Source organism: Saccopteryx bilineata, chromosome 1 (assembly GCF_036850765.1).
Source record: "Saccopteryx bilineata isolate mSacBil1 chromosome 1, mSacBil1_pri_phased_curated, whole genome shotgun sequence".
Classification (NCBI taxonomy): Eukaryota; Metazoa; Chordata; class Mammalia; order Chiroptera; family Emballonuridae; genus Saccopteryx; species Saccopteryx bilineata.
This window is the reverse complement of record NC_089490.1, coordinates 255,317,989-255,330,751: the sequence shown is the minus strand read 5'-3', so window position 1 is coordinate 255,330,751 and position 12,763 is coordinate 255,317,989.

The following is a 12,763-nucleotide window of genomic DNA, read 5'->3' as shown; positions in this document are numbered from 1 at the left end:
GTGTGAGCTCTTCTTCAGGACAGACCTGCCTGAGTCCCCATCTCACTCTCCTCCCCCACTTTCTTCTTCACGGTCATCCTCTCCCAGTTTACACAGGGAGAACATTCTTTTCAACTGTCTATCCGCTCCTCTGTCTGTCCATCCACCCGTGCAGAATTTACTGTTGTGTGTCCCCCAGATGTGCACAGCTCTGAAGCCCACAAAACAAAGGGAGAAGGTGGGACTGCAGAGCTTTTGTGAGAAACTTCCTCCTGGTGGCAGACTCAGGGCAAGGCCTTGTGCCTCCTCTCTTCTTCTCACTTTTTCTGTCTTATTCCTCTCTTTCCAAGACCTAGAACTCAGAAGCAAGATGGTTGTCACAGAAACAGTTATTCACACACTCACTTGAGTGAGAACACAGTTTTCTGGCTGATTAGTTTGACAGTGAGGACTGTGCTTGCCAATCACATTACATGATGGGAGTTTCCCAGAGCTCCATGGTCTTGGCAGAATGTGTCTAAGGCGTGCATATGATATCACTGTATCAGATGTTACATTTTTCCTAACCACTCATCTCATGAAAATTTGCATATCAATGTAAATATGTGTGAGGTAATACATAATTTTCACAATTCTTTTTTAGGGACTACATGGACCAAGACATCTGAAATCCTGTGAGTTAGTTAGAGGGCCTGAAGAAATGGCCATGACCAGAAAAATCAGGCGTAGGAAGACAGCCAGAAGCGACTCTAGAAGGTGAGGTGGGTGTAATGCCAGAAAGAGGGGAGACACACAGCGCCCGACCTGCAGACAGGCCACGAAGAACAATACCAGGCAGCAGTCCTCGTGAACACGGCTCCTACAGGCGGGCACAGGGAACTGTCTTTCATGACTCGAGAGCTCATTTTGTTTTATCACTAAATAATATTCCGTTGTCTGGATGGACCGCAGCTTGTTTACCGGCACATTCAGCTACTGAAGGACATCTTGGTTGCTTCCAGGTTTTGAAAATTATAAATTAAACTCAACCCAAATAAGATTACTTTTTAAAAAAATTTAGGTGCCCTGGCCAGTGGCATTGTGGATAAAGTGTCATCTCAGAGCACCGAAGTTGTGGGTTTGAACCTGGGGTCACTGACTTGAGCCCTGGTCGGGGCATATGTGAGAAGCAATGAATGGCACAACTGAGTGGAAGAATGAGTTGATGCTTCTCTCTCTCTCCCTTCCTCTCCAAAAAAATAAAAACAAATAAAATGGAAAGAAAGAAAATAAATTAGGTAAGAAGATTCCAAAGTTCATGTAATGTACTAGCAAGAATGTCAAGGAAAACTATAAAATAAGGACCAGATTAGCCTTAGGTACTGAAATATACCAGAAAGCTTCAGGAATTCATGAGATACTGACTCATGGATTTGCAACTTCAGTAGTGGGTCCAAGATACATAGTGTTTTAGTATTTTACAAAGGTTTCCAACGACATCAGTGAGGTTACCTCGCCGTTCAGGTGGACTATCTACTACATGCCACAGGGCCAACTTGGTCACCACTGGGGGAGAAAGTGCAGTGGATCCATCAACAAAACGAAAATATTATTTTTAACATATCACAGAGAAAGGGATAGTTTTCCTGTTACAAAAAGAGCTCCTATGAATTGATTTAAAAAGACCCATAAGTCAATAAAAAACAGACGGTTACTATATCCACTCGACCTCATTTACAAGAAAAGAAATTGAAATTAAAACTTTACTGAAATACCCTTTCTTCCCATAAAATTGGCAAAACCCCCAAACCCATGTGAACATCTTGCATTGGTGAAAGGCCTCTTGTATATTGGTGAGAATTGGTACAGTCTCGGCGAAGAGTAATTTGGCAGAATCTGTCACATTTGGGGTCCAGGCACTGTACTCTCTTCCGGGCCGGGCCTGTGGAGACAGTCCCGTGCGCAGAACAGTGAGGAGCGGCACCAGGAGGGAAGCAGCCCGCCCGCCACACCCAGCCCAGAGCTGGCCTCTGTGAATCGGGTTTTCTGGTGAGGCCGCCGGGCCTGTTTGCCTGCATGTGGCCCGTGGCCGCCACCCCACTGCCACGGCTGAGCTGGGCAGTCACGCAGAAACTGTCGTGGCGGCAGTTTGCCAGCCCTGGAGAGTGAGGCTGTTCATTGGGGCAGTGCTTGTAACTACAGACTGGGAGACCTGGCTGGATAGCTCGCTTGGCTGAAGCCTTGTCCCGAGTGTAGAGGTTGCTAGTTCGGTCCCTGGTCAGGGCACATACAGCAGCCCAGTGTTCCTGTCTCTCTCTCCCTACCTCTCTCAAAAATATGTATATATTGGGAGGACGCTGGAGGACAACTGACCAAATGCTGTGCACCCAGATGATAGACGTAGGCCATTGTAACAACAAATGAAGAAGCTCTTTAACTCCTGATGTGGTGAGATCACCACAGGAAGTATTGTGAGAGGCCAGTGGGACAGTGTAGGGTTAGCAAAGCCTGCTTCCTTGGAGTAGAATATATATTTTTACAGTCTTAAATATGCAGACGGCACAAAATTTCTGGAAGAACGAATAGGAAACATAACAATGGGGTTTTTCCCATTTACTTGTTTGTATATTTATTTTTTTCAGGTGGATTATTTCCTCTCTGGTCACTTTTTATTAAAAGAATAGAATACCTATATTCAGAATACATATAAAATGTCCTTTAACGACAGGGTTTGGCTCCTCTAAGAAGCCTTGCGGGTCCGCCCTCCCCTGCTGCTCTGTCCTGTGATCCCGGTTTCGGAAGCACACCTCGCTTCTTGTGGTTTGTCAGGTGTGTTACTCTCTTCCCCGCAGGTACGGAAGCCTCATGGGGACAGGTGCACAGCTTTCTCAGGCGCTGTACTCCCAGTGTACAACAGTACATGGCACAAAGTAGGAACTCAATTTTGAGTATGGGGACAAATTTATAAATAAAACTTTTGAGAAGACTAGGAACACCCGAGATTTGATCCTAGAAGTCACTGAACTACTCTGGGCCTCGGTGCCATCGTCTCTGAGGGGGGATTACAGCACTTGTCAGGCTGAGATGACAGAGCCAGTGCCTGACATACAGTAGGTCAGCGAGGTTAGCTGCTGCTCAGTGTCCAGGAGAAAGCGGGGAGACAGCGCTAGGGAGGGCAGGAGGGCAGACAGCAGGGTGTGAGCCCATAGCAAGAAGCCCTCTCGCCAGCATCGGTTATGGATGGGAGTCAAACAAATCTGAACAGAGTGAAGTAAAGGGAAGGGAGCAAGCAAGCTCTGTGTTTTGTTTTGCATTTCAGTCACTATTGACTTGGGGAAGTGGTGAGAGAGGGGAAGAGAAAGCAACAGCCTGTAGGAGGTCATTGCCACCGGTCAGCGGGGAGGACGTCCAGCTCAGGACCTGGCTGTTCCCGGGGCCAGGGGGACCCCACCACGGGCCAGGCTTCTTCAGTGTTCTTGGGGATGCTTGCCCTGGCCGACAGTCCCAAACCCACAGTGCCCAAACGGACCTCCCTCGCCCTCCTACCCCACCCCGCGTCCACGCCCACAGCCCACTTAGTTCTGGGGATGCAGGCCTGCAAACTGCAAGCCTGGCTGTGAGGGCTGTGGGATACCTGTGCCCAGTGTCTCCAACCTGGGGGAGGGCACAGCCAGTGGCGAGGGAGAGGTGGGGTACGGGCTCCTCACTGGGGGCACCCTGGGTAGGTGGGCCACTCAGGGAAGATTTCTGTTAAACTTACTTGTGAAAATATTCAAAAATAGAATTGTGTAGATAAGGGTACAGTGAACAGTCATACATCCACCACCAAAGTAAACAGTTGTTGACACATGCCCCCCCCCCCACACACTCTGTCTCTGGCCATTTAAAAGTAGGTTACGAACATCAATGCATGGGTCTCTTAAAATGAGGAAAGCCTCATATACAGTGAGAGAGCTATAATACCTTTATCGTGGTTTCAAATAAGCAGTAACTCTTTCATGCCTACTTCAGTCACGTTTTCCCACTGCTGCCAGATGCATTTTCTAGCTGCTTTGTTCAAACCAAGGCCACCAGGGACCACAGGTGCCTTCTCTGTGACTCCTGACTGTCCATCTGCAAGTTGCTTCTGACTGCCCTGGGCTTCTGGGAGAGACCAGGCTAGATGCCTTGTAAAATGTCTATTTTCTGCTTCTGTTACATTTTTCCCCTGGTCTTTCATGTAATTTATTCCTTTGTCCTGTTTCCTTTAAACCTGAAGTTAGAACGCAGACTGGCTTAGATTTGAGCATGTTGTACTAAAGACCACGTCTGGAGCACTCACTTCCGTCCTCCCCTCAGGGGTGGTGGGGTCCCACTGCTCCCGATGGCCAGTGTGGATTGTGCTATGGCCAGTGTGGATTGTGCGTTGAGGTGGTGGCAGCCAGATGTTACTGATACAAAGGTGCAGCCCTGACCTCCACTCCCCACTCCCGCCTGGGTTGTCAGCAGGGAATCTGTGAGCCGATATTTGAAAATGTGTCTTATCAGACATTCAACTGATGACTTGGTCCTATGTTGATTCTTAAGAGAACCAGTTATACTACTTATGGTTGCACTTTCTAGTACTGTCCATTCTTTCTACACTTAGTAGGTGGTATTCTCTGATAAAATTGTTTCCACCAGAGGTGGGGGGTGGAGGGTGGGGAATTGGAGGAAGACGGTTGAAAACAAGCCCAAGGGATGTGCTTACTGCCAGGTGACTAGTGGGCGCTGCCGTGGGGGAGGTCGGGGGTTTGAAGAGCCCATGCTGAGAGTTCTCATTTCGAGGAAAAAGTACTTTTTCTTCCTGTTTTATTGTGTATCTGTGTGACATGGTGGACATTAACTGAACTGATTGTGGTGATCATTTTGTAATATATGAATCAAACCATTAAGAAGTACATCTTAACCTTATATAGTTCTGTCAATATCTTAACAAAACTATAAAAAATTTCCGAATCACCTGGGGTTATGATATTACCTTGAGCTACAAGAAGACTGAATTAATACATTCTTTTTAATTACCAATTTTCAGGCTAAAGATTTGGTGTAATAGTCACTTCTAGTGTCGGCCAGGAAATTTTTGTTTGCACATTTACTTTTTTAAAAATATCATCAAAGTTTCATTATGTTTTATGTTTCAAGTGTATTAATCAACTTGTTTACTGGTTTTTGGTGTTTTGTTTTGTCTTGTTTTTATAAAATGCAGGCCCATTCAGACATCAGAGGTAGGAGATACATTTTTTAAAATTAGGAGTTGTAAACTGACATTTGCCAATTCAAATTTGGCTTATAGGTTTTTTAAATTTTATATTCATCTCTTAAAATGAAAATTTTAATTTATAGTAATAGTGAGATGATAATTTATTTTCTTTAGCTGTATTATACATATAAAAGTCCAAATAGCAATATCAATATTTTCACAAGTAAGTTTAACAGAAATCTTCCCTGAGTGGTCCACCTACCCAGGGTGCCCCCAGTGAGGAGCCCATACCCCACCTCTCCCTCGCCACTGGCTGTGCCCTCCCCCAGGTTGGAGACACTGGGCACAGGTATCCCACAGCCCTCACAGCCAGGCTTGCAGTTTGCAGGCCTGCATCCCCAGAACTAAGTGGGCTGTGGGCGTGGACGCGGGGTGGGGTAGGAGGGCGAGGGAGGTCCGTTTGGGCACTGTGGGTTTGGGACTGTCGGCCAGGGCAGGCATCCCCAAGAACACTGAAGAAGCCTGGCCCGTGGTGGGGTCCCCCTGGCCCCGGGAACAGCCAGGTCCTGAGCTGGACGTCCTCCCCGCTGACCGGTGGCAATGACCTCCTACAGGCTGTTGCTTTCTCTTCCCCTCTCTCACCACTTCCCCAAGTCAATAGTGACTGAAATGCAAAACAAAACACAGAGCTTGCTTGCTCCCTTCCCTTTACTTCACTCTGTTCAGATTTGTTTGACTCCCATCCATAACCGATGCTGGCGAGAGGGCTTCTTGCTATGGGCTCACACCCTGCTGTCTGCCCTCCTGCCCTCCCTAGCGCTGTCTCCCCGCTTTCTCCTGGACACTGAGCAGCAGCTAACCTCGCTGACCTACTGTATGTCAGGCACTGGCTCTGTCATCTCAGCCTGACAAGTGCTGTAATCCCCCCTCAGAGACGATGGCACCGAGGCCCAGAGTAGTTCAGTGACTTCTAGGATCAAATCTCGGGTGTTCCTAGTCTTCTCAAAAGTTTTATTTATAAATTTGTCCCCATACTCAAAATTGAGTTCCTACTTTGTGCCATGTACTGTTGTACACTGGGAGTACAGCGCCTGAGAAAGCTGTGCACCTGTCCCCATGAGGCTTCCGTACCTGCGGGGAAGAGAGTAACACACCTGACAAACCACAAGAAGCGAGGTGTGCTTCCGAAACCGGGATCACAGGACAGAGCAGCAGGGGAGGGCGGACCCGCAAGGCTTCTTAGAGGAGCCAAACCCTGTCGTTAAAGGACATTTTATATGTATTCTGAATATAGGTATTCTATTCTTTTAATAAAAAGTGACCAGAGAGGAAATAATCCACCTGAAAAAAATAAATATACAAACAAGTAAATGGGAAAAACCCCATTGTTATGTTTCCTATTCGTTCTTCCAGAAATTTTGTGCCGTCTGCATATTTAAGACTGTAAAAATATATATTCTACTCCAAGGAAGCAGGCTTTGCTAACCCTACACTGTCCCACTGGCCTCTCACAATACTTCCTGTGGTGATCTCACCACATCAGGAGTTAAAGAGCTTCTTCATTTGTTGTTACAATGGCCTACGTCTATCATCTGGGTGCACAGCATTTGGTCAGTTGTCCTCCAGCGTCCTCCCAATATATACATATTTTTGAGAGAGGTAGGGAGAGAGAGACAGGAACACTGGGCTGCTGTATGTGCCCTGACCAGGGACCGAACTAGCAACCTCTACACTCGGGACAAGGCTTCAGCCAAGCGAGCTATCCAGCCAGGTCTCCCAGTCTGTAGTTACAAGCACTGCCCCAATGAACAGCCTCACTCTCCAGGGCTGGCAAACTGCCGCCACGACAGTTTCTGCGTGACTGCCCAGCTCAGCCGTGGCAGTGGGGTGGCGGCCACGGGCCACATGCAGGCAAACAGGCCCGGCGGCCTCACCAGAAAACCCGATTCACAGAGGCCAGCTCTGGGCTGGGTGTGGCGGGCGGGCTGCTTCCCTCCTGGTGCCGCTCCTCACTGTTCTGCGCACGGGACTGTCTCCACAGGCCCGGCCCGGAAGAGAGTACAGTGCCTGGACCCCAAATGTGACAGATTCTGCCAAATTACTCTTCGCCGAGACTGTACCAATTCTCACCAATATACAAGAGGCCTTTCACCAATGCAAGATGTTCACATGGGTTTGGGGGTTTTGCCAATTTTATGGGAAGAAAGGGTATTTCAGTAAAGTTTTAATTTCAATTTCTTTTCTTGTAAATGAGGTCGAGTGGATATAGGAACCGTCTGTTTTTTATTGACTTATGGGTCTTTTTAAATCAATTCATAGGAGCTCTTTTTGTAACAGGAAAACTATCCCTTTCTCTGTGATATGTTAAAAATAATATTTTCGTTTTGTTGATGGATCCACTGCACTTTCTCCCCCAGTGGTGACCAAGTTGGCCCTGTGGCATGTAGTAGATAGTCCACCTGAACGGCGAGGTAACCTCACTGATGTCGTTGGAAACCTTTGTAAAATACTAAAACACTATGTATCTTGGACCCACTACTGAAGTTGCAAATCCATGAGTCAGTATCTCATGAATTCCTGAAGCTTTCTGGTATATTTCAGTACCTAAGGCTATTTTATAGTTTTCCTTGACATTCTTGCTAGTACATTACATGAACTTTGGAATCTTCTTACCTAATTTATTTTCTTTCTTTCCATTTTATTTGTTTTTATTTTTTTGGAGAGGAAGGGAGAGAGAGAGAAGCATCAACTCATTCTTCCACTCAGTTGTGCCATTCATTGCTTCTCACATGTGCCCTGACCAGGGCTCAAGTCAGTGACCCCAGGTTCAAACCCGCAACTTCGGTGCTCTGAGATGACACTTTATCTACAATGCCACTGGCCAGGGCACCTAAATTTTTTAAAAAAGTAATCTTATTTGGGTTGAGTTTAATTTATAATTTAATCTAAGGAGAATTGATAGCTTTAAGATATATTGTGTCTTCCTCTCCAAAAACAGGTATGGCTTTCCGTTTGTCCAAACCTGCTTCTGTGTCTTTTATTTAAGAGTTTTCTTCATACAGGTCTTGCATATTTCTTACTTATTTTTAGATATGTCAGCTTTGTGTAATGATTGCTTTTGTGAAATCTTTTCTTTCACCACACTTTCTGATTGCTATTGTGTATCGCTTTCTGAACCCTTCCACTGTGTTCTGCTCTCTTTATGTTTCCTCTTTAGGGTTTTCCAGGAACACGGTGACCTCATCTGCAACGGGACAGTTTCACTGACTCTCCATTTACACCTGCAGTCTCTCTTCTTTTCTCAGTATTACTGTATATTAGTTTCAGGCGTGCAGCACAGTGCTTGGACACATTTATCCTTACAAAGTACATACGGTCCCCCGTATCTCCAGCACCCCCCTCGTTATTAGAATGTTATTGACTACACTCCGTGCTGTCCTCTCCATCCTGGGACTGTTCTGTGACTGTTGATCTGTACTCAATCCCCTTGGCCTTTGCTCTGGGTCCCAATCTCTTTCTTGAACTACAAGGACCAGTAGTTCAAGACGAGCATCCTTGCCACCTCCTAACTCTAGTTCGGAGCTCCTGGGGTCTCCCACAAAGCACAGTGCTGGGGTTTCAGTTGAAAGATGTATTTTATCATTGTAGGTATCTATTGATTCTCACCTCAAGCTTTTTTATCAAGACCAGACACTGACTCTATTTTGTGTGCCTCCCTCACCACCTGGAGCAGAAGACCTTCCCCCACCACAACTCCACAGGCTGAGCTATGGGGTTCTGGGGCCAGCCTGAGGCAGCCCCTCCCCAGGGGTGGGTGTGCAAATACAGATGATCTCTGCTACTAAACAAATAGATGCTGACTGACTTTGTCAAGTGCCTTTCAACATGTATGAAAGTGATCACTGGATTTTCTGCTTGCAGATCAATGACACTGAATTCTCAAGGTAGAAGCATCCTTGCATTCTCGGATTACACTTGACTTCATCATGAAGTAATGTTCTGCTCCTGCACTGGGGGTTGTCTGCTAATGACTTCCTCTAAATGTCCACACTCATAACTGAGATTGTCTGTGACCCTTGCACGCACAATCTCCACCAGGTCCTGATGTCACTGTCATGGCTGCTTCACAAGAATACATCCTAAGTTTCTATTTTGTTCTATGCTCTGGAACAGCTGGAACAGCACTGTACTATTTAACTGCAACAGTGTCACAGGGTCAGCCTGAGGACCACCTAGGCCTGATGTCTTTTTAGGGGCAGGTTTTGACAATTTCCTCTACTTCTGTGGAAACTGGTCTTGTTAAATTTTCTAATTTTTCTGGGGTCAGATTTGATCAATATTTTCTTAGAAAAGTATCCATCTCATCACAGATTTATTTATATGGAATTAAGTAGTCTCCAATTATCCTCTAAATTTCCTCTGTGGTCAGTGTAAGTGCCTTCTGTCTCCCTGTTTTTTGAGGGAAATGGTAGAGTCTGGACTGGCTAACAATGTGTGTTTTATCACTTTTAAATAGATTTATTTTCCTCCTTCTCCATTTACTGGTGTAAATATTTATATTTAGAGCTCTGACGTTGCCTCCAGTTTCCTCCTTGTGGAGGCTCCGGCACCCAGCTGCCAGCAGCCTCCTTGCTCTCTGCCCACGACAGGCCAGCAGCTTCCCTCCCCCGCGTGGCCTCCAGACATCCCTGGTGGAAGGTAAACTGTTCAGTACCAGCACTTTACCTGTGCCCCACATGTCCTGATAGCTAGTGTTTTCTCATATTTTTTGCATATTCTAAAATTTGCTTGTATTTTTATATGTAGTTTTTTTTAAGATTGATTTTTAAATACAAATTCTAAACAACTGTGGTGATTTTTGTATATATATTTGTTATATATAACTTATCTATATGTATATACAATATACTTTTATTTGTGTACATATATAGGTATATGCATACACATACATACACCCTACAAATACTTTGGAGTCTCTCCCCATAGTTTTAATAAAGATGGAGTTCGCTATCCATTCTTTTTCCTGGATTACAAAGGAAAAGTGTTGAATTGCTGCAGTCATTGTTATGGGAGATACTTCATAGTTAATATTTACTAAACACAATATATTCCAAACACTTTGGAAGCATGTTATGTAGACTACTTCATTTAATTCCACAACAATACTATTTGGTGGGTATTGTTATCTGCAGTTTCTAGATGGGAAAAGAGTCCAACCAGCCAAAGATCTGGTAGCTAATAAATAGAATGTAAACAATTCCTTAAAAGGTCATTAAACACAGCTCAGCTCTAGGAGGGTGTAAGGATAAGGTGAGGTCCATCCTTGCTGGGCAAGCAAGCACAGGTGTGACGCTCTGCTGACCAGTCGTTCTAGAGCTGGTCTGTGAGAGAACTTTACCCAGAGGAAGCACTGGAGAAAGCAGGAAGTCCAGGACAAGGACAGCTGCACCCTGTGTCTGCCTGCCTTCCTCTGTGAGGACACGACCTCCTCCCCAGGGGAGGAAGGCCCTTGGTTTACGAGTGTGAGCTTGATAAATACTCTGCGTGTACGAGCTGAGTAACTTTAACATTTTCTTCTGCATAAACAGCATTGCTTGGAATATGTCTGACAATCTTCACTGAGCTTCTCTGCTGTACTGAGAGCATTGGGGAAGCTAAAACTAATCTAGTCAGACCTCCCTTCCTGGTTTTTGATTTCCCACTTGCAGTGCCCAGAGATTTCCCAATACAGTAAGTTTCAAGGTTAATGAACAATAAGGGACCAGTTTTTTCAAATAGTTTTAAAAACAGTAAAACTGGATCTTACACTATGTCACTATTAAAACAGAATGACAAAAGAGTGTTCTTCACTCACAAGAAAATGTTTTTAAAGGGCCATACATAAAAATTCTAGTTGAACGGAGTTTCATTTTAAAGTTTGTGACAAATTCTTCAAAGAGTCTAAACTCAACTGGACTGGACAGTATTAGGAAGAAATGTACCCTCTATTGTTGCTTTTCAATCACACATTTTAAGAAGTGGTCTTAAATGAACAGGAAATTCGGGAGTACATGCATAGAGGATACAAAGACTGCAAGAATTCAAAAGGGGAGGAGAGAAATATGTCCTCTAAAAGACTTTTTAAAGATGTCTATGAGACAAGTTTTTCATATTAATACTTACAAAAGGTTTTACTCCCAAGAATGAGAAAAGAAATTTGTATTATATTCTCTGAAAAAAGTTTTACTTATAAAATTTTAAATAAATTGACATTAGAAACAATTGTGCCCTTTCAGAGAGATTTAAAACTGCAATGACTTCTTTTGTGGATGCCACACAACACAGTGACATGGTGGGTGTGACTTCATACACCTTAACTTTTAGCACCGGTTGGCAATACCACTTTGTACCAGCAGAGGGTGCACTAAGCCCATTGCAATGACTTAGCAACTGCAGTTTGTGCATCAGAGAATAAGGGGTGCAGTTGAAGGGAAGCTGCTGTCACCCAAAAATACATCCTTTGGAATAATGATTATAAGTTGTTGTCGAGGAACAAAAGACAGGAAAAAAACTCTGAACTCCCCAAACCATGTAAAAGGAGTGTAGACAGACAGTCTGCCCCAGAAGGGAGGATACGCAGTTTCCTGCAGTTTGAGAGGCCCTAACGTGTGAGGGGCCCGGAGGAACCAGGCAAGGCCCCTCCTTCACAGTGTGCCCCGCGTCCCCTGTTGTTCAAGCGGCCAGCAAACGTCCCTGCACCAGCACTGGCTCCCACCTCCCCGTGCGCTGCCCTTTGCCTCTCAAGTCCCAAACCACTAGTGCACAGATGCCTCAGCTGCCCAGAACGTCTGTGGTCTCTGGGCTTCGGGCTCCCCTTGGACATTTTCTCCTATTGATCTGTCTCTTTAATTTTATTATTACCCCAGCTAGAAGGACTTAGAAGATGGGAGGAAAGGTTATTTTTTTAACCCTCACATTCTTGAACATTGTTATTACCATGCCCAGAAATCAGATACATGGATGGTAGTTAAGTAGACAGACAGAGGAATAAGTAAGTTTTGATCAAATACTTTGATAAATATGTAATATCAACTTCATCAAAGATTACTTAAAGGCTTTGATACAGAGTTTTACTCATTTGCAAAATGCCTGTATGTCTCAATGAACAGAACATAAAAGATATGTAGCATATTTAATATTCAAATTTAGGCCCTGGACAGTTGGCTCAGTGTTAGACCGTTGGCCTGGCATGTAGATGTCCTGGGTTCGATTCCTAGTCAGGGAACACAGGAGAAGCAACCATCTGCTTCTCCCCTCCTCCCCCCTCCTCCTGCAGCCAGCCATGGCTGAATTAGCTTGAGTGAGCTGGTACTTGGCTGAGGATGGCTCCACGATGGCTTCAGTGGTAGCTCAGTCGCCGAGTAACGGAGCAATGCACCAGATGGACAGAGCACTGCCCCATCAGTGGCTTGCAGGGTGGATCCTGGTGGGGGTGCATGTGGGAGTCTGTCTCTCTGCCTCCCCTGCTCTCATTTAATTTAAAAAAATTCAAATTTAAATACTAAAATTAACCCTTTATTTCATATTAAGTTGCTTTTCAAAGAG